This window comes from Vicugna pacos, unplaced genomic scaffold (genome assembly GCF_048564905.1).
Source record: "Vicugna pacos unplaced genomic scaffold, VicPac4 scaffold_16, whole genome shotgun sequence".
Taxonomy (NCBI): domain Eukaryota; kingdom Metazoa; phylum Chordata; class Mammalia; order Artiodactyla; family Camelidae; genus Vicugna; species Vicugna pacos.
This window is the reverse complement of record NW_027328737.1, coordinates 953881-975431: the sequence shown is the minus strand read 5'-3', so window position 1 is coordinate 975431 and position 21551 is coordinate 953881.

Sequence of the window (21551 nt, the reverse complement as noted above, 5' to 3'; positions counted from 1 at the left end):
ACTGATAGAAGAACACCTGGTTCTCAGTAGCCTAGCAGAGCTGCAGCAGGGTTCTCATAGCTATAATGCCTCTAGGTTCTTTGGATTCAAAGCTAAATGTATATATTTAGTTCGTTTTCTCTTGTATTTTCCTTGAGAGGGATGTTACACCTTGAAATGCCAACATTGACCAGTAGGTGTCATCGGGAGTACAGGGCACCACATGCACAAGTGAATCCAAGCTTGGGGGTTATTTCATGTTTCCATTAGTTATTTCATGGTTCCTGTTGGTTTCGGAGGCTTCCACAGTAAAGAGTTGACATGACCCCTGTAACAGTTCGGACTGCTAGTTTGCATTCTATCTGTCTATGTTTTCCTTAGAGCTGACAAAATGTTACCGAAATTGACAAGTCTGGCTTCTAGGTCGATTTAGTATGTTTCAGAAACTAACTTCATTTTCGTATAACTCCCAAAACATTTATATCAATTCTATTAAATTTTTAAAGACTGCAAATGAGAGATCAACACAATGTCAAAACTGGAGTCTTCGGACAATCCCTCCCACCATGGCTGTATAGAAACTAAGAGATAAAAAAAAATCACATTTCGGTGAAATGTATCTGGAAAGTGTTGATTCATCGATGCCCAGCTGACAGAGAAGCAGTGCAACCTGCGCTCACTCGCTCCCATGAACACAGCAATGGAAACATCCACTCACCCAGCCCTTGGCACAGGACACTTGCCGAAGAGAGGTCTGTTACTTCCAAAGACAGGATGAGGCCTCAGAACACCTGGAAGCAGGAGAAGGAAAAGCAGGGAATGGATACCAGTGCATGGTCTGAGCCCTGTTGATGGAGCAGTAAAGGTGAAACTCTCTTTAACTGGACGCACACTCTCAAGCGGACAGGAGACATGGGATTGAAGGTGATGCGCTGAGTGTTAGAAGAGTGCACAGCAGATGCTTGGCTGACAGAACTCAAAGAATCCAGTGCAAAATATCCCCACAGTTGATTCTGAGACCGAGATCCGAGCTGCCAAATTTGAGGTAGCAGAGGCAGCGTTCAGGGAGGGATAGGGCTACGGATGATGGCACACGCTGAGTCTCAGGGATCTGGAGTGCGTTATGGGATGTGGTGGGTCCTATCAAGAGAGCAAACCGACCTGTGACCCCAATGAGCAAGCAACCACCCTGGCGCGCGCAGTTGAAATTATCGATATGTCCCATGGCCACACCCAGTGCATCTGCAGGACCAGAGACCAATTTGGCATTTTGCCAATAGAGCATGTGTGGGGCTGAATCAGAGATATTGTGCATCGGGTCTGAGGGATCCAGGGGGCCTCGGGTTTGAATTCAGAATGAAAAGCCTTAGGATCTGCTACATTCATAACCTGGGCTGTGATTATGGTTTGGTTTGAGGCACAGGATGTGCAACAGCTCTGTGGTTGCCTTCGTGCACCCGTGGCACAAGGATGAGAGGACAAGGAAGTGTGGTCCAAGACCACAGCGTGAGAAGAGGAAGGATTTCCTTCAGTTTATCTCTCAAAAGCGGATGCTACATTTTGGGTGGCACCGGCACGGTTCGGCAGCGAGGACACCAAGTTCGGGCTGCGGGATCATTCCAGCAGGCCCTGATGTGTGACATCCATAGATATGCTTCCACTGGTGTTTCTGTAGACAGAGAAGCTCTTGGAAGAACTGGTTTCAGTGGGACATTCCCGTGGCACTAAAAAGCACAAGCGCACTCACACTCTGCTCTTCTGGAAACACTCCAAAATAACATAGAGTAGAATGCAGAGCTGAGAACCTTTAGAAGCTCCATTTCCACCAGAGGAAGTGTCCTGTGCTCTTTCAGATTTGTGAGATAAGCGTAATCAAAATGAGGTTATCCTAATCGAAATAGTATGGGGGGTTCATCACAACAAAGGCAACACCAGCAATTGGAGATAGACCAGACAACACACACAGGAACAGGACATGGCATCAATGTCTAGGAAAATTTGTCCTCACAGAAATCCCATGCAATTGTGTAGAGCCAAGAGTCTAAAGTTTTCACTTAACCAAGCCCTAGAAGTCTACATTAGATACCTGAAATTACCTGACCAGTAGAGATGAAGAAATACAGTAAAAGGAAAAGGAAGTACCATTTTCAGTTCCCAAGAGATTGAAGGCCCTAAAGATAAGCTTTCAGACAACTAGACTGCAAAACGCTCTCCAGAGCAAGTATTGAAAATGGAGGTGAGGGAAACACTGAAGAACAACAGTGTCTCAGAATCACAAAAGGCAGAATACCAGAAAAGGGGAAGAGAAAGCCTAAAGACGAGCCAAATAATATCGGAAAACTCAGTGGATGAGAAAATATCAGGGCTAACATTCCGTCCTAAGCAGACGAGATATTGCAGAGGGACGCGTGAATGACTTTGAAGACAGGGGAACAGAAATCCCTCGGTCAGAAGCACACATAGGAAAGCAAGTGCAAACCAATGAAAACATTGCTGTTGAATCCTGGTTGAAGACAAGGCATGAAAGACTAAAATTCGCAAGAGTCCCAGATGGAAAAGCAAGAGATAAAGAAACAAACAATGTTTGAAAAGTTATGTGTAGAAAAATCAGACTGAAACTTGCTGAAAGCCAAGATAAAATCATCTAGGCGAATTCAGGAAGTACACAGCGTCCAAAAGAGGTGGAATCCCAATAGACTTAGCAGCAGCTGTATGATCCAAATCAACAAAGTTCATGAGCATCCCAGTGATTTAAAATGCGCCTGGAGGAAAGCAACAGAATCACAAGAGAACCTCCAGAGGGGTTTCAGCTGCTATCTCAGCAGCAATATTGCAGGACAGGGAGGAGTGCCAGGACATAGACCATAGCTTGAATGGCAAAATGCTGCCATCTAGGGTAGCCTATGCCACATGACCACCATTTCTAATAACAGCAGAGCTAGAGAATGCCACAGACCTGCAAATCTTAAAAGAATTCAGCAGTTCGAAACTTATCCTAAAAGAAAGGTTGGGAATTCTCCCCTGAAGGGATAAGCAGCAAGATGAAATGGAAAGAAGAAAACCCTTATTGGAAATGCAAGAAGAGCATGAGTGGAAAGGAGAAACAAGAAGAAGGCAAGGAGGACATCAAAACCCTAAAGATGGGAGAGGGAAGCAGGAAATCATAGGGGATTGGAAGCATTATCTTAAGGGAGTCAGCTTATATGACTCTCTGTTGGAAGCAAACGGAGAGATGCATGGCCTGACGTGTTTGCAAAACAAACGAGAAGCAGACCAAGAATCAAACAAACAAACAACACAAAAAGGGTAGGATAACATGAATATTCAAAAGAAATTACTCAAGGTGATGTCAAGGATCATTCAGTACGCATCTACCCAGTATCGTGGCTTGAATGTACCTGTATTCGGAAATCAGAGGCGTGTATTTATATTCGTAAATATTGATTCATATGAGCATATCGTGACCTAACCCAAATGCCGCTTTGGAATCCAATGGATTCCTAGCCCGTGATAATGACTTGCAAGTCTTCCAACAGGATGAATGAATGCCATATTCTACACTATGTCGAGAAGGAATGGCACAAGCCTATAACAAGGAAAAGTAGCTCCGCAAAAGTGTACTAAGTTCAAAAGAGACAGGCAGTAAAGTGCACATTGGGGATTGTATCATTCCTAGGAATTCCAGCCCCCTTGAAACAAAAGGATAGATGTCCCGTGAATGCGGGTGTTTCAGCAGAAATCAAACGACGGCTATGTATTGCGGGTGTGCCCTTATTACAGGAACAATAGTTTCCCTTAGTGGGTCTCTGTGTACTGTGGACTGTTAGAAAGTTTAAAGACGTGTGAAACATTCAACTGAAAATGGACACACTTCCCTCCGTTGCTACAGTGCATACAGATCTGAACAAAAGGAAAGAGGGAAGAACAAAGACCCATGGGACGCTTGTGGGTAGAATCACATTTACCTTAGGAACCTCTCGTCGGATGCAGCCCCTCCCCCAACACTGACAAGATGCAGCAGCCATTGGGGATGGCAGTTAGCGGTTGGATTCCAGGTGGAATGTTGGTGTGTACCGCGAGGCTTGTTGTGGCTGGTGGATCCTAGGTAACCGGGCAGAGTTCTGTGGGTGGATCAGTGCGATGGAGGGGCTGCCGCCCTCTGTGGAGCTTGGCTTAGGTCTTTGGTCCGGGAAGCTGTGTCAGTTCGAGATACTGCTGCTGCCCAAAGACCTGAGTTCACGGGTCAGGTTCCAGAACCTGAAAGGGCAGACAGTGGAAGATCTGCCTGTCTTCAACTTACTGGAGAGGCTCCGAGGTCCTTTCAGACTTGCCCAGTCCTGTTGAAGTCGACTTTATGGGAGACACGAAGAAAAGCTGGCCGAAAATATGGCTGCACAGATTGAGGAGAGATGCGAACACATTGATGAGAGATGTTCTGCTACAATAGAGAATACTGGCCTGGAGACAGCTGTAGAGGATAGCAGGCTCGAAAGACATTCATGAGACATATTGAACCTCGCTGATACTAGCAGAAACTTACGGAGGGCCACCGTGGACTGGAGGAAGTTCCTCAATTCTCTGCTCCAAGAACGGGTCCAAGATCCCTGACGTCTAAAGAGAAGAGATGGCAGAGATGATAAAAACGCTCATGTTCTTGAAAGAGGTCAGATAATCCACACGACCCAAGGGGCAATTCCAAGCCATTCAGATCAAAGTGCACCAAGCCCAGGTAAGCCTTTTCCCAGGTTTGGGCCTAGCTATCAAGCACTTGCTCTTCCCTCCCCTCCACTCAGGCATCCATTTTGAGGGATCAGTACCTGAGCTGCAATGAAGCCAGTAAGAGAAGAGCAAGCCCCTCCTAGAATCAGAGTTCCTCTAGCTTCATCCTCTGTGAACAACAGGGAACCCCATAAAGGTCAAATACTCTCGTATGAAATAGATAGGAATTGAATACTTAGCTCCCACAAAGAAACGATGGCCTTCCGCTAGATTCAGCAAATGCTGGGTTTATGTCTTCTCTGGGGTGAAGGGAGTGTGGTAAGTGAGGGGAATCCTTGACTGAACTTGAATATGTATTAGGCCTCCGTTTTTCAAGACAGTCTAGGTAACTATTAGAAGTCAGATAGTGAACGGAACTGTAAAAGTCGCCAATGACATGAAAGACACAGCTTATGTGGACCGTCTTTCAATTGAGTCAAGCCCCCGGGGGCAATCTATCATGGGGGTGCAGACTTGGTTGCATTCAAGTGCTTTACCCAACATGATCGGATGATTAAGCGTTCTCATCCCTGATAGAAGAACACCTGGTTCTCAGTAGCCTAGCAGAGCTGCAGCAGGGTTCTCATAGCTATAATGCCTCTAGGTTCTTTGGATTCAAAGCTAAATGTATATATTTAGTTCGTTTTCTCTTGTATTTTCCTTGAGAGGGATGTTACACCTTGAAATGCCAACATTGACCAGTAGGTGTCATCGGGAGTACAGGGCACCACATGCACAAGTGAATCCAAGCTTGGGGGTTATTTCATGTTTCCATTAGTTATTTCATGGTTCCTGTTGGTTTCGGAGGCTTCCACAGTAAAGAGTTGACATGACCCCTGTAACAGTTCGGACTGCCAGTTTGCATTCTATCTGTCTATGTTTTCCTTAGAGCTGACAAAATGTTACCGAAATTGACAAGTCTGGCTTCTAGGTCGATTTAGTATGTTTCAGAAACTAACTTCATTTTCGTATAACTCCCAAAACATTTATATCAATTCTATTAAATTTTTAAAGACTGCAAATGAGAGATCAACACAATGTCAAAACTCGAGTCTTCGGACAATCCCTCCCACCACGGCTGTATAGAAACTAAGAGATAAAAAAAAATCACATTTCGGTGAAATGTATCTGGAAAGTGCTGATTCATCGATGCCCAGCTGACAGAGAAGCAGTGCAACCTGCGCTCACTCGCTCCCATGAACACAGCAATGGAAACATCCACTCACCCAGCCCTTGGCACAGGACACTTGCCGAAGAGAGGTCTGTTACTTCCAAAGACAGGATGAGGCCTCAGAACACCTGGAAGCAGGAGAAGGAAAAGCAGGGAATGGATACCAGTGCATGGTCTGAGCCCTGTTGATGGAGCAGTAAAGGTGAAACTCTCTTAACTTGGACGCACACTCTCAAGCGGACAGAAGACATGGGATTGAAGGTGATGCGCTGAGTGTTAGAAGAGTGCACAGCAGATGCTTGGCTGACAGAACTCAAAGAATCCAGTGCAAAATATCCCCACAGTTGATTCTGAGACCGAGATCCGAGCTGCCAAATTTGAGGTAGCAGAGGCAGCGTTCAGGGAGGGTTAGGGCTACGGATGATGGCACACGCTGAGTCTCAGGGATCTGGAGTGCGTTATGGGATGTGGTGGGTCCTATCAAGAGAGCAAACCGACCTGTGACCCCAATGAGCAAGCAACCACCCTGGCGCGCGCAGTTGAAATTATCGATATGTCCCATGGCCACACCCAGTGCATCTGCAGGACCAGAGACCAATTTGGCATTTTGCCAATAGAGCATGTGTGGGGCTGAATCAGAGATATTGTGCATCGGGTCTGAGGGATCCAGGGGGCCTCGGGTTTGAATTCAGAATGAAAAGCCTTAGGATCTGCTACATTCATAACCTGGGCTGTGATTATGGTTTGGTTTGAGGCACAGGATGTGCAACAGCTCTGTGGTTGCCTTCGTGCACCCGTGGCACAAGGATGAGAGGACAAGGAAGTGTGGTCCAAGACCACAGCGTGAGAAGAGGAAGGATTTCCTTCAGTTTATCTCTCAAAAGCGGATGCTACATTTTGGGTGGCACCGGCACGGTTCGGCAGCGAGGACACCAAGTTCGGGCTGCGGGATCATTCCAGCAGGCCCTGATGTGTGACATCCATAGATATGCTTCCACTGGTGTTTCTGTAGACAGAGAAGCTCTTGGAAGAACTGGTTTCAGTGGGACATTCCCGTGGCACTACAAAGCACAAGCGCACTCACACTCTGCTCTTCTGGAAACACTCCAAAATAACATAGAGTAGAATGCAGAGCTGAGAACCTTTAGAAGCTCCATTTCCACCAGAGGAAGTGTCCTGTGCTCTTTCAGATTTGTGAGATAAGCGTAATCAAAATGAGGTTATCCTAATCGAAATAGTATGGGGGGTTCATCACAACAAAGGCAACACCAGCAATTGGAGATAGACCAGACAACACACACAGGAACAGGACATGGCATCAATGTCTAGGAAAATTTGTCCTCACAGAAATCCCATGCAATTGTGTAGAGCCAAGAGTCTAAAGTTTTCACTTAACCAAGCCCTAGAAGTCTACATTAGATACCTGAAATTACCTGACCAGTAGAGATGAAGAAATACAGTAAAAGGAAAAGGAAGTACCATTTTCAGTTCCCAAGAGATTGAAGGCCCTAAAGATAAGCTTTCAGACAACTAGACTGCAAAACGCTCTCCAGAGCAAGTATTGAAAATGGAGGTGAGGGAAACACTGAAGAACAACAGTGTCTCAGAATCACAAAAGGCAGAATACCAGAAAAGGGGAAGAGAAAGCCTAAAGACGAGCCAAATAATATCGGAAAACTCAGTGGATGAGAAAATATCAGGGCTAACATTCCGTCCTAAGCAGACGAGATATTGCAGAGGGACGCGTGAATGACTTTGAAGACAGGGGAACAGAAATCCCTCGGTCAGAAGCACACATAGGAAAGCAAGTGCAAACCAATGAAAACATTGCTGTTGAATCCTGGTTGAAGACAAGGCATGAAAGACTAAAATTCGCAAGAGTCCCAGATGGAAAAGCAAGAGATAAAGAAACAAACAATGTTTGAAAAGTTATGTGTAGAAAAATCAGACTGAAACTTGCTGAAAGCCAAGATAAAATCATCTAGGCGAATTCAGGAAGTACACAGCGTCCAAAAGAGGTGGAATCCCAATAGACTTAGCAGCAGCTGTATGATCCAAATCAACAAAGTTCATGAGCATCCCAGTGATTTAAAATGCGCCTGGAGGAAAGCAACAGAATCACAAGAGAACCTCCAGAGGGGTTTCAGCTGCTATCTCAGCAGCAATATTGCAGGACAGGGAGGAGTGCCAGGACATAGACCATAGCTTGAATGGCAAAATGCTGCCATCTAGGGTAGCCTATGCCACATGACCACCATTTCTAATAACAGCAGAGCTAGAGAATGCCACAGACCTGCAAATCTTAAAAGAATTCAGCAGTTCGAAACTTATCCTAAAAGAAAGGTTGGGAATTCTCCCCTGAAGGGATAAGCAGCAAGATGAAATGGAAAGAAGAAAACCCTTATTGGAAATGCAAGAAGAGCATGAGTGGAAAGAAGAAACAAGAAGAAGGCAAGGAGGACATCAAAACCCTAAAGATGGGAGAGGGAAGCAGGAAATCATAGGGGATTGGAAGCACTATCTTAAGGGAGTCAGCTTATATGACTCTCTGTTGGAAGCAAACGGAGAGATGCATGGCCTGACGTGTTTGCAAAACAAACGAGAAGCAGACCAAGAATCAAACAAACAAACAACACAAAAAGGGTAGGATAACATGAATATTCAAAAGAAATTACTCAAGGTGATGTCAAGGATCATTCAGTACGCATCTACCCAGTATCGTGGCTTGAATGTACCTGTATTCGGAAATCAGAGGCGTGTATTTATATTCGTAAATATTGATTCATATGAGCATATCGTGACCTAACCCAAATGCCGCTTTGGAATCCAATGGATTCCTAGCCCGTGATAATGACTTGCAAGTCTTCCAACAGGATGAATGAATGCCATATTCTACACTATGTCGAGAAGGAATGGCACAAGCCTATAACAAGGAAAAGTAGCTCCGCAAAAGTGTACTAAGTTCAAAAGAGACAGGCAGTAAAGTGCACATTGGGGATTGTATCATTCCTAGGAATTCCAGCCCCCTTGAAACAAAAGGATAGATGTCCCGTGAATGCGGGTGTTTCAGCAGAAATCAAACGACGGCTATGTATTGCGGGTGTGCCCTTATTACAGGAACAATAGTTTCCCTTAGTGGGTCTCTGTGTACTGTGGACTGTTAGAAAGTTTAAAGACGTGTGAAACATTCAACTGAAAATGGACACACTTCCCTCCGTTGCTACAGTGCATACAGATCTGAACAAAAGGAAAGAGGGAAGAACAAAGACCCATGGGACGCTTGTGGGTAGAATCACATTTACCTTAGGAACCTCTCGTCGGATGCAGCCCCTCCCCCAACACTGACAAGATGCAGCAGCCATTGGGGATGGCAGTTAGCGGTTGGATTCCAGGTGGAATGTTGGTGTGTACCGCGAGGCTTGTTGTGGCTGGTGGATCCTAGGTAACCGGGCAGAGTTCTGTGGGTGGATCAGTGCGATGGAGGGGCTGCCGCCCTCTGTGGAGCTTGGCTTAGGTCTTTGGTCCGGGAAGCTGTGTCAGTTCGAGATACTGCTGCTGCCCAAAGACCTGAGTTCACGGGTCAGGTTCCAGAACCTGAAAGGGCAGACAGTGGAAGATCTGCCTGTCTTCAACTTACTGGAGAGGCTCCGAGGTCCTTTCAGACTTGCCCAGTCCTGTTGAAGTCGACTTTATGGGAGACACGAAGAAAAGCTGGCCGAAAATATGGCTGCACAGATTGAGGAGAGATGCGAACACATTGATGAGAGATGTTCTGCTACAATAGAGAATACTGGCCTGGAGACAGCTGTAGAGGATAGCAGGCTCGAAAGACATTCATGAGACATATTGAACCTCGCTGATACTAGCAGAAACTTACGGAGGGCCACCGTGGACTGGAGGAAGTTCCTCAATTCTCTGCTCCAAGAACGGGTCCAAGATCCCTGACGTCTAAAGAGAAGAGATGGCAGAGATGATAAAAACGCTCATGTTCTTGAAAGAGGTCAGATAATCCACACGACCCAAGGGGCAATTCCAAGCCATTCAGATCAAAGTGCACCAAGCCCAGGTAAGCCTTTTCCCAGGTTTGGGCCTAGCTATCAAGCACTTGCCCTTCCCTCCCCTCCACTCAGGCATCCATTTTGAGGGATCAGTACCTGAGCTGCAATGAAGCCAGTAAGAGAAGAGCAAGCCCCTCCTAGAATCAGAGTTCCTCTAGCTTCATCCTCTGTGAACAACAGGGAACCCCATAAAGGTCAAATACTCTCGTATGAAATAGATAGGAATTGAATACTTAGCTCCCACAAAGAAACGATGGCCTTCCGCTAGATTCAGCAAATGCTGGGTTTATGTCTTCTCTGGGGTGAAGGGAGTGTGGTAAGTGAGGGGAATCCTTGACTGAACTTGAATATGTATTAGGCCTCCGTTTTTCAAGACAGTCTAGGTAACTATTAGAAGTCAGATAGTGAACTGAACTGTAAAAGTCGCCAATGACATGAAAGACACAGCTTATGTGGACCGTCTTTCAATTGAGTCAAGCCCCCGGGGGCAATCTATCATGGGGGTGCAGACTTGGTTGCATTCAAGTGCTTTACCCAACATGATCGGATGATTAAGCGTTCTCATCCCTGATAGAAGAACACCTGGTTCTCAGTAGCCTAGCAGAGCTGCAGCAGGGTTCTCATAGCTATAATGCCTCTAGGTTCTTTGGATTCAAAGCTAAATGTATATATTTAGTTCGTTTTCTCTTGTATTTTCCTTGAGAGGGATGTTACACCTTGAAATGCTAACATTGACCAGTAGGTGTCATCGGGAGTACAGGGCACCACATGCACAAGTGAATCCAAGCTTGGGGGTTATTTCATGTTTCCATTAGTTATTTCATGGTTCCTGTTGGTTTCGGAGGCTTCCACAGTAAAGAGTTGACATGACCCCTGTAACAGTTCGGACTGCTAGTTTGCATTCTATCTGTCTATGTTTTCCTTAGAGCTGACAAAATGTTACCGAAATTGACAAGTCTGGCTTCTAGGTCGATTTAGTATGTTTCAGAAACTAACTTCATTTTCGTATAACTCCCAAAACATTTATATCAATTCTATTAAATTTTTAAAGACTGCAAATGAGAGATCAACACAATGTCAAAACTCGAGTCTTCGGACAATCCCTCCCACCACGGCTGTATAGAAACTAAGAGATAAAAAAAAATCACATTTCGGTGAAATGTATCTGGAAAGTGCTGATTCATCGATGCCCAGCTGACAGAGAAGCAGTGCAACCTGCGCTCACTCGCTCCCATGAACACAGCAATGGAAACATCCACTCACCCAGCCCTTGGCACAGGACACTTGCCGAAGAGAGGTCTGTTACTTCCAAAGACAGGATGAGGCCTCAGAACACCTGGAAGCAGGAGAAGGAAAAGCAGGGAATGGATACCAGTGCATGGTCTGAGCCCTGTTGATGGAGCAGTAAAGGTGAAACTCTCTTTAACTTGGACGCACACTCTCAAGCGGACAGAAGACATGGGATTGAAGGTGATGCGCTGAGTGTTAGAAGAGTGCACAGCAGATGCTTGGCTGACAGAACTCAAAGAATCCAGTGCAAAATATCCCCACAGTTGATTCTGAGACCGAGATCCGAGCTGCCAAATTTGAGGTAGCAGAGGCAGCGTTCAGGGAGGGTTAGGGCTACGGATGATGGCACACGCTGAGTCTCAGGGATCTGGAGTGCGTTATGGGATGTGGTGGGTCCTATCAAGAGAGCAAACCGACCTGTGACCCCAATGAGCAAGCAACCACCCTGGCGCGCGCAGTTGAAATTATCGATATGTCCCATGGCCACACCCAGTGCATCTGCAGGACCAGAGACCAATTTGGCATTTTGCCAATAGAGCATGTGTGGGGCTGAATCAGAGATATTGTGCATCGGGTCTGAGGGATCCAGGGGGCCTCGGGTTTGAATTCAGAATGAAAAGCCTTAGGATCTGCTACATTCATAACCTGGGCTGTGATTATGGTTTGGTTTGAGGCACAGGATGTGCAACAGCTCTGTGGTTGCCTTCGTGCACCCGTGGCACAAGGATGAGAGGACAAGGAAGTGTGGTCCAAGACCACAGCGTGAGAAGAGGAAGGATTTCCTTCAGTTTATCTCTCAAAAGCGGATGCTACATTTTGGGTGGCACCGGCACGGTTCGGCAGCGAGGACACCAAGTTCGGGCTGCGGGATCATTCCAGCAGGCCCTGATGTGTGACATCCATAGATATGCTTCCACTGGTGTTTCTGTAGACAGAGAAGCTCTTGGAAGAACTGGTTTCAGTGGGACATTCCCGTGGCACTACAAAGCACAAGCGCACTCACACTCTGCTCTTCTGGAAACACTCCAAAATAACATAGAGTAGAATGCAGAGCTGAGAACCTTTAGAAGCTCCATTTCCACCAGAGGAAGTGTCCTGTGCTCTTTCAGATTTGTGAGATAAGCGTAATCAAAATGAGGTTATCCTAATCGAAATAGTATGGGGGGTTCATCACAACAAAGGCAACACCAGCAATTGGAGATAGACCAGACAACACACACAGGAACAGGACATGGCATCAATGTCTAGGAAAATTTGTCCTCACAGAAATCCCATGCAATTGTGTAGAGCCAAGAGTCTAAAGTTTTCACTTAACCAAGCCCTAGAAGTCTACATTAGATACCTGAAATTACCTGACCAGTAGAGATGAAGAAATACAGTAAAAGGAAAAGGAAGTACCATTTTCAGTTCCCAAGAGATTGAAGGCCCTAAAGATAAGCTTTCAGACAACTAGACTGCAAAACGCTCTCCAGAGCAAGTATTGAAAATGGAGGTGAGGGAAACACTGAAGAACAACAGTGTCTCAGAATCACAAAAGGCAGAATACCAGAAAAGGGGAAGAGAAAGCCTAAAGACGAGCCAAATAATATCGGAAAACTCAGTGGATGAGAAAATATCAGGGCTAACATTCCGTCCTAAGCAGACGAGATATTGCAGAGGGACGCGTGAATGACTTTGAAGACAGGGGAACAGAAATCCCTCGGTCAGAAGCACACATAGGAAAGCAAGTGCAAACCAATGAAAACATTGCTGTTGAATCCTGGTTGAAGACAAGGCATGAAAGACTAAAATTCGCAAGAGTCCCAGATGGAAAAGCAAGAGATAAAGAAACAAACAATGTTTGAAAAGTTATGTGTAGAAAAATCAGACTGAAACTTGCTGAAAGCCAAGATAAAATCATCTAGGCGAATTCAGGAAGTACACAGCGTCCAAAAGAGGTGGAATCCCAATAGACTTAGCAGCAGCTGTATGATCCAAATCAACAAAGTTCATGAGCATCCCAGTGATTTAAAATGTGCCTGGAGGAAAGCAACATAGTCAGAAGAGAACCTCCAGAGGGGTTTCAGCTGCTATCTAAGCAGCAATATTGCAGGACAGGGAGGAGTGCCAGGACATAGACCATAGCTTGAATGGCAAAATGCTGCCATCTAGGGTAGCCTATGCCACATGACCACCATTTCTAATAACAGCAGAGCTAGAGAATGCCACAGACCTGCAAATCTTAAAAGAATTCAGCAGTTCGAAACTTATCCTAAAAGAAAGGTTGGGAATTCTCCCCTGAAGGGATAAGCAGCAAGATGAAATGGAAAGAAGAAAACCCTTATTGGAAATGCAAGAAGAGCATGAGTGGAAAGAAGAAACAAGAAGAAGGCAAGGAGGACATCAAAACCCTAAAGATGGGAGAGGGAAGCAGGAAATCATAGGGGATTGGAAGCACTATCTTAAGGGAGTCAGCTTATATGACTCTCTGTTGGAAGCAAACGGAGAGATGCATGGCCTGACGTGTTTGCAAAACAAACGAGAAGCAGACCAAGAATCAAACAAACAAACAACACAAAAAGGGTAGGATAACATGAATATTCAAAAGAAATTACTCAAGGTGATGTCAAGGATCATTCAGTACGCATCTACCCAGTATCGTGGCTTGAATGTACCTGTATTCGGAAATCAGAGGCGTGTATTTATATTCGTAAATATTGATTCATATGAGCATATCGTGACCTAACCCAAATGCCGCTTTGGAATCCAATGGATTCCTAGCCCGTGATAATGACTTGCAAGTCTTCCAACAGGATGAATGAATGCCATATTCTACACTATGTCGAGAAGGAATGGCACAAGCCTATAACAAGGAAAAGTAGCTCCGCAAAAGTGTACTAAGTTCAAAAGAGACAGGCAGTAAAGTGCACATTGGGGATTGTATCATTCCTAGGAATTCCAGCCCCCTTGAAACAAAAGGATAGATGTCCCGTGAATGCGGGTGTTTCAGCAGAAATCAACCGACGGCTATGTATTGCGGGTGTGCCCTTATTACAGGAACAATAGTTTCCCTTAGTGGGTCTCTGTGTACTGTGGACTGTTAGAAAGTTTAAAGACGTGTGAAACATTCAACTGAAAATGGACACACTTCCCTCCGTTGCTACAGTGCATACAGATCTGAACAAAAGGAAAGAGGGAAGAACAAAGGCCCATGGGACGCTTGTGGGTAGAATCACATTTACCTTAGGAACCTCTCGTCGGATGCAGCCCCTCCCCCAACACTGACAAGATGCAGCAGCCATTGGGGATGGCAGTTAGCTGTTGGATTCCAGGTGGAATGTTGGTGTGTACCGCGAGGCTTGTTGTGGCTGGTGGATCCTAGGTAACCGGGCAGAGTTCTGTGGGTGGATCAGTGCGATGGAGGGGCTGCCGCCCTCTGTGGAGCTTGGCTTAGGTCTTTGGTCCGGGAAGCTGTGTCAGTTCGAGATACTGCTGCTGCCCAAAGACCTGAGTTCACGGGTCAGGTTCCAGAACCTGAAAGGGCAGACAGTGGAAGATCTGCCTGTCTTCAGCTTACTGGAGAGGCTCCGAGGTCCTTTCAGACTTGCCCAGTCCTGTTGAAGTCGACTTTATGGGAGACACGAAGAAAAGCTGGCCGAAAATATGGCTGCACAGATTGAGGAGAGATGCGAACACATTGATGAGAGATGTTCTGCTACAATAGAGAATACTGGCCTGGAGACAGCTGTAGAGGATAGCAGGCTCGAAAGACATTCATGAGACATATTGAACCTCGCTGATACTAGCAGAAACTTACGGAGGGCCACCGTGGACTGGAGGAAGTTCCTCAATTCTCTGCTCCAAGAACGGGTCCAAGATCCCTGACGTCTAAAGAGAAGAGATGGCAGAGATGATAAAAACGCTCATGTTCTTGAAAGAGGTCAGATAATCCACACGACCCAAGGGGCAATTCCAAGCCATTCAGATCAAAGTGCACCAAGCCCAGGTAAGCCTTTTCCCAGGTTTGGGCCTAGCTATCAAGCACTTGCCCTTCCCTCCCCTCCACTCAGGCATCCATTTTGAGGGATCAGTACCTGAGCTGCAATGAAGCCAGTAAGAGAAGAGCAAGCCCCTCCTAGAATCAGAGTTCCTCTAGCTTCATCCTCTGTGAACAACAGGGAACCCCATAAAGGTCAAATACTCTCGTATGAAATAGATAGGAATTGAATACTTAGCTCCCACAAAGAAACGATGGCCTTCCGCTAGATTCAGCAAATGCTGGGTTTATGTCTTCTCTGGGGTGAAGGGAGTGTGGTAAGTGAGGGGAATCCTTGACTGAACTTGAATATGTATTAGGCCTCCGTTTTTCAAGACAGTCTAGGTAACTATTAGAAGTCAGATAGTGAACTGAACTGTAAAAGTCGCCAATGACATGAAAGACACAGCTTATGTGGACCGTCTTTCAATTGAGTCAAGCCTCCGGGGGCAATCTATCATGGGGGTGCAGACTTGGTTGCATTCAAGTGCTTTACCCAACATGATCGGATGATTAAGCGTTCTCATCCCTGATAGAAGAACACCTGGTTCTCAGTAGCCTAGCAGAGCTGCAGCAGGGTTCTCATAGCTATAATGCCTCTAGGTTCTTTGGATTCAAAGCTAAATGTATATATTTAGTTCGTTTTCTCTTGTATTTTCCTTGAGAGGGATGTTACACCTTGAAATGCTAACATTGACCAGTAGGTGTCATCGGGAGTACAGGGCACCACATGCACAAGTGAATCCAAGCTTGGGGGTTATTTCATGTTTCCATTAGTTATTTCATGGTTCCTGTTGGTTTCGGAGGCTTCCACAGTAAAGAGTTGACATGACCCCTGTAACAGTTCGGACTGCTAGTTTGCATTCTATCTGTCTATGTTTTCCTTAGAGCTGACAAAATGTTACCGAAATTGACAAGTCTGGCTTCTAGGTCGATTTAGTATGTTTCAGAAACTAAATTCATTTTCGTATAACTCCCAAAACATTTATATCAATTCTATTAAATTTTTAAAGACTGCAAATGAGAGATCAACACAATGTCAAAACTCGAGTCTTCGGACAATCCCTCCCACCACGGCTGTATAGAAACTAAGAGATAAAAAAAAATCACATTTCGGTGAAATGTATCTGGAAAGTGCTGATTCATCGATGCCCAGCTGACAGAGAAGCAGTGCAACCTGCGCTCACTCGCTCCCATGAACACAGCAATGGAAACATCCACTCACCCAGCCCTTGGCACAGGACACTTGCCGAAGAGAGGTCTGTTACTTCCAAAGACAGGATGAGGCCTCAGAACACCTGGAAGCAGGAGAAGGAAAAGCAGGGAATGGATACCAGTGCATGGTCTGAGCCCTGTTGATGGAGCAGTAAAGGTGAAACTCTCTTTAACTTGGACGCACACTCTCAAGCGGACAGAAGACATGGGATTGAAGGTGATGCGCTGAGTGTTAGAAGAGTGCACAGCAGATGCTTGGCTGACAGAACTCAAAGAATCCAGTGCAAAATATCCCCACAGTTGATTCTGAGACCGAGATCCGAGCTGCCAAATTTGAGGTAGCAGAGGCAGCGTTCAGGGAGGGATAGGGCTACGGATGATGGCACACGCTGAGTCTCAGGGATCTGGAGTGCGTTATGGGATGTGGTGGGTCCTATCAAGAGAGCAAACCGACCTGTGACCCCAATGAGTAAGCAACAACCCTGGCGTGCGCAGTTGAAATTATCGATATGTCCCATGGCCACACCCAGTGCATCTGCAGGACCAGAGACCAATTTGGCATTTTGCCAATAGAGCATGTGTGGGGCTGAATCAGAGATATTGTGCATCGGGTCTGAGGGATCCAGGGGGCCTCGGGTTTGAATTCAGAATGAAAAGCCTTAGGATCTGCTACATTCATAACCTGGGCTGTGATTATGGTTTGGTTTGAGGCACAGGATGTGCAACAGCTCTGTGGTTGCCTTCGTGCACCCGTGGCACAAGGATGAGAGGACAAGGAAGTGTGGTCCAAGACCACAGCGTGAGAAGAGGAAGGATTTCCTTCAGTTTATCTCTCAAAAGCGGATGCTACATTTTGGGTGGCACCGGCACGGTTCGGCAGCGAGGACACCAAGTTCGGGCTGCGGGATCATTCCAGCAGGCCCTGATGTGTGACATCCATAGATATGCTTCCACTGGTGTTTCTGTAGACAGAGAAGCTCTTGGAAGAACTAGTTTCAGTGGGACATTCCCGTGGCACTACAAAGCACAAGCGCACTCACACTCTGCTCTTCTGGAAACACTCCAAAATAACATAGAGTAGAATGCAGAGCTGAGAACCTTTAGAAGCTCCATTTCCACCAGAGGAAGTGTCCTGTGGTCTTTCAGATTTGTGAGATAAGCGTAATCAAAATGAGGTTATCCTAATCGAAATAGTATGGGGGGTTCATCACAACAAAGGCAACACCAGCAATTGGAGATAGACCAGACAACACACACAGGAACAGGACATGGCATCAATGTCTAGGAAAATTTGTCCTCACAGAAATCCCATGCAATTGTGTAGAGCCAAGAGTCTAAAGTTTTCACTTAACCAAGCCCTAGAAGTCTACATTAGATACCTGAAATTACCTGACCAGTAGAGATGAAGAAATAGAGTAAAAGGAAAAGGAAGTACCATTTTCAGTTCCCAAGAGATTGAAGGCCCTAAAGATAAGCTTTCAGACAACTAGACTGCAAAACGCTCTCCAGAGCAAGTATTGAAAATGGAGGTGAGGGAAACACTGAAGAACAACAGTGTCTCAGAATCACAAAAGGCAGAATACCAGAAAAGGGGAAGAGAAAGCCTAAAGACGAGCCAAATAATATTGGAAAACTCAGTGGATGAGAAAATATCAGGGCTAACATTCCGTCCTAAGCAGATGAGATATTGCAGAGGGACGCGTGAATGACTTTGAAGACAGGGGAACAGAAATCCCTCGGTCAGAAGCACACATAGGAAAGCAAGTGCAAACCAATGAAAACATTGCTGTTGAATCCTGGTTGAAGACAAGGCATGAAAGACTAAAATTCGCAAGAGTCCCAGATGGAAAAGCAAGAGATAAAGAAACAAACAATGTTTGAAAAGTTATGTGTAGAAAAATCAGACTGAAACTTGCTGAAAGCCAAGATAAAATCATCTAGGCGAATTCAGGAAGTACACAGCGTCCAAAAGAGGTGGAATCCCAATAGACTTAGCAGCAGCTGTATGATCCAAATCAACAAAGTTCATGAGCATCCCAGTGATTTAAAATGCGCCTGGAGGAAAGCAACAGAGTCACAAGAGAACCTCCAGAGGGGTTTCAGCTGCTATCTCAGCAGCAATATTGCAGGACAGGGAGGAGTGCCAGGACATAGACCATAGCTTGAATGGCAAAATGCTGCCATCTAGGGTAGCCTATGCCACATGACCACCATTTCTAATAACAGCAGAGCTAGAGAATGCCACAGACCTGCAAATCTTAAAAGAATTCAGCAGTTCGAAACTTATCCTAAAAGAAAGGTTGGGAATTCTCCCCTGAAGGGATAAGCAGCAAGATGAAATGGAAAGAAGAAAACCCTTATTGGAAATGCAAGAAGAGCATGAGTGGAAAGAAGAAACAAGAAGAAGGCAAGGAGGACATCAAAACCCTAAAGATGGGAGAGGGAAGCAGGAAATCATAGGGGATTGGAAGCACTATCTTAAGGGAGTCAGCTTATATGACTCTCTGTTGGAAGCAAACGGAGAGATGCATGGCCTGACGTGTTTGCAAAACAAACGAGAAGCAGACCAAGAATCAAACAAACAAACAACACAAAAAGGGTAGGATAACATGAATATTCAAAAGAAATTACTCAAGGTGATGTCAAGGATCATTCAGTACGCATCTACCCAGTATCGTGGCTTGAATGTACCTGTATTCGGAAATCAGAGGCGTGTATTTATATTCGTAAATATTGATTCATATGAGCATATCGTGACCTAACCCAAATGCCGCTTTGGAATCCAATGGATTCCTAGCCCGTGATAATGACTTGCAAGTCTTCCAACAGGATGAATGAATGCCATATTCTACACTATGTCGAGAAGGAATGGCACAAGCCTATAACAAGGAAAAGTAGCTCCGCAAAAGTGTACTAAGTTCAAAAGAGACAGGCAGTAAAGTGCACATTGGGGATTGTATCATTCCTAGGAATTCCAGCCCCCTTGAAACAAAAGGATAGATGTCCCGTGAATGCGGGTGTTTCAGCAGAAATCAACCGACGGCTATGTATTGCGGGTGTGCCCTTATTACAGGAACAATAGTTTCCCTTAGTGGGTCTCTGTGTACTGTGGACTGTTAGAAAGTTTAAAGACGTGTGAAACATTCAACTGAAAATGGACACACTTCCCTCCGTTGCTACAGTGCATACAGATCTGAACAAAAGGAAAGAGGGAAGAACAAAGGCCCATGGGACGCTTGTGGGTAGAATCACATTTACCTTAGGAACCTCTCGTCGGATGCAGCCCCTCCCCCAACACTGACAAGATGCAGCAGCCATTGGGGATGGCAGTTAGCTGTTGGATTCCAGGTGGAATGTTGGTGTGTACCGCGAGGCTTGTTGTGGCTGGTGGATCCTAGGTAACCGGGCAGAGTTCTGTGGGTGGATCAGTGCGATGGAGGGGCTGCCGCCCTCTGTGGAGCTTGGCTTAGGTCTTTGGTCCGGGAAGCTGTGTCAGTTCGAGATACTGCTGCTGCCCAAAGACCTGAGTTCACGGGTCAGGTTCCAGAACCTGAAAGGGCAGACAGTGGAAGATCTGCCTGTCTTCAGCTTACTGGAGAGGCTCCGAGGTCCTTTCAGACTTGCCCAGTCCTGTTGAAGTCGACTTTATGGGAGACACGAAGAAAAGCTGGCCGAAAATATGGCTGCACAGATTGAGGAGAGATGCGAACACATTGATGAGAGATGTTCTGCTACAATAGAGAATACTGGCCTGGAGACAGCTGTAGAGGATAGCAGGCTCGAAAGACATTCATGAGACATATTGAACCTCGCTGATACTAGCAGAAACTTACGGAGGGCCACCGTGGACTGGAGGAAGTTCCTCAATTCTCTGCTCCAAGAACGGGTCCAAGATCCCTGACGTCTAAAGAGAAGAGATGGCAGAGATGATAAAAACGCTCATGTTCTTGAAAGAGGTCAGATAATCCACACGACCCAAGGGGCAATTCCAAGCCATTCAGATCAAAGTGCACCAAGCCCAGGTAAGCCTTTTCCCAGGTTTGGGCCTAGCTATCAAGCACTTGCCCTTCCCTCCCCTCCACTCAGGCATCCATTTTGAGGGATCAGTACCTGAGCTGCAATGAAGCCAGTAAGAGAAGAGCAAGCCCCTCCTAGAATCAGAGTTCCTCTAGCTTCATCCTCTGTGAACAACAGGGAACCCCATAAAGGTCAAATACTCTCGTATGAAATAGATAGGAATTGAATACTTAGCTCCCACAAAGAAACGATGGCCTTCCGCTAGATTCAGCAAATGCTGGGTTTATGTCTTCTCTGGGGTGAAGGGAGTGTGGTAAGTGAGGGGAATCCTTGACTGAACTTGAATATGTATTAGGCCTCCGTTTTTCAAGACAGTCTAGGTAACTATTAGAAGTCAGATAGTGAACTGAACTGTAAAAGTCGCCAATGACATGAAAGACACAGCTTATGTGGACCGTCTTTCAATTGAGTCAAGCCCCCGGGGGCAATCTATCATGGGGGTGCAGACTTGGTTGCATTCAAGTGCTTTACCCAACATGATCGGATGATTAAGCGTTCTCATCCCTGATAGAAGAACACCTGGTTCTCAGTAGCCTAGCAGAGCTGCAGCAGGGTTCTCATAGCTATAATGCCTCTAGGTTCTTTGGATTCAAAGCTAAATGTATATATTTAGTTCGTTTTCTCTTGTATTTTCCTTGAGAGGGATGTTACACCTTGAAATGCTAACATTGACCAGTAGGTGTCATCGGGAGTACAGGGCACCACATGCACAAGTGAATCCAAGCTTGGGGGTTATTTCATGTTTCCATTAGTTATTTCATGGTTCCTGTTGGTTTCGGAGGCTTCCACAGTAAAGAGTTGACATGACCCCTGTAACAGTTCGGACTGCTAGTTTGCATTCTATCTGTCTATGTTTTCCTTAGAGCTGACAAAATGTTACCGAAATTGACAAGTCTGGCTTCTAGGTCGATTTAGTATGTTTCAGAAACTAACTTCATTTTCGTATAACTCCCAAAACATTTATATCAATTCTATTAAATTTTTAAAG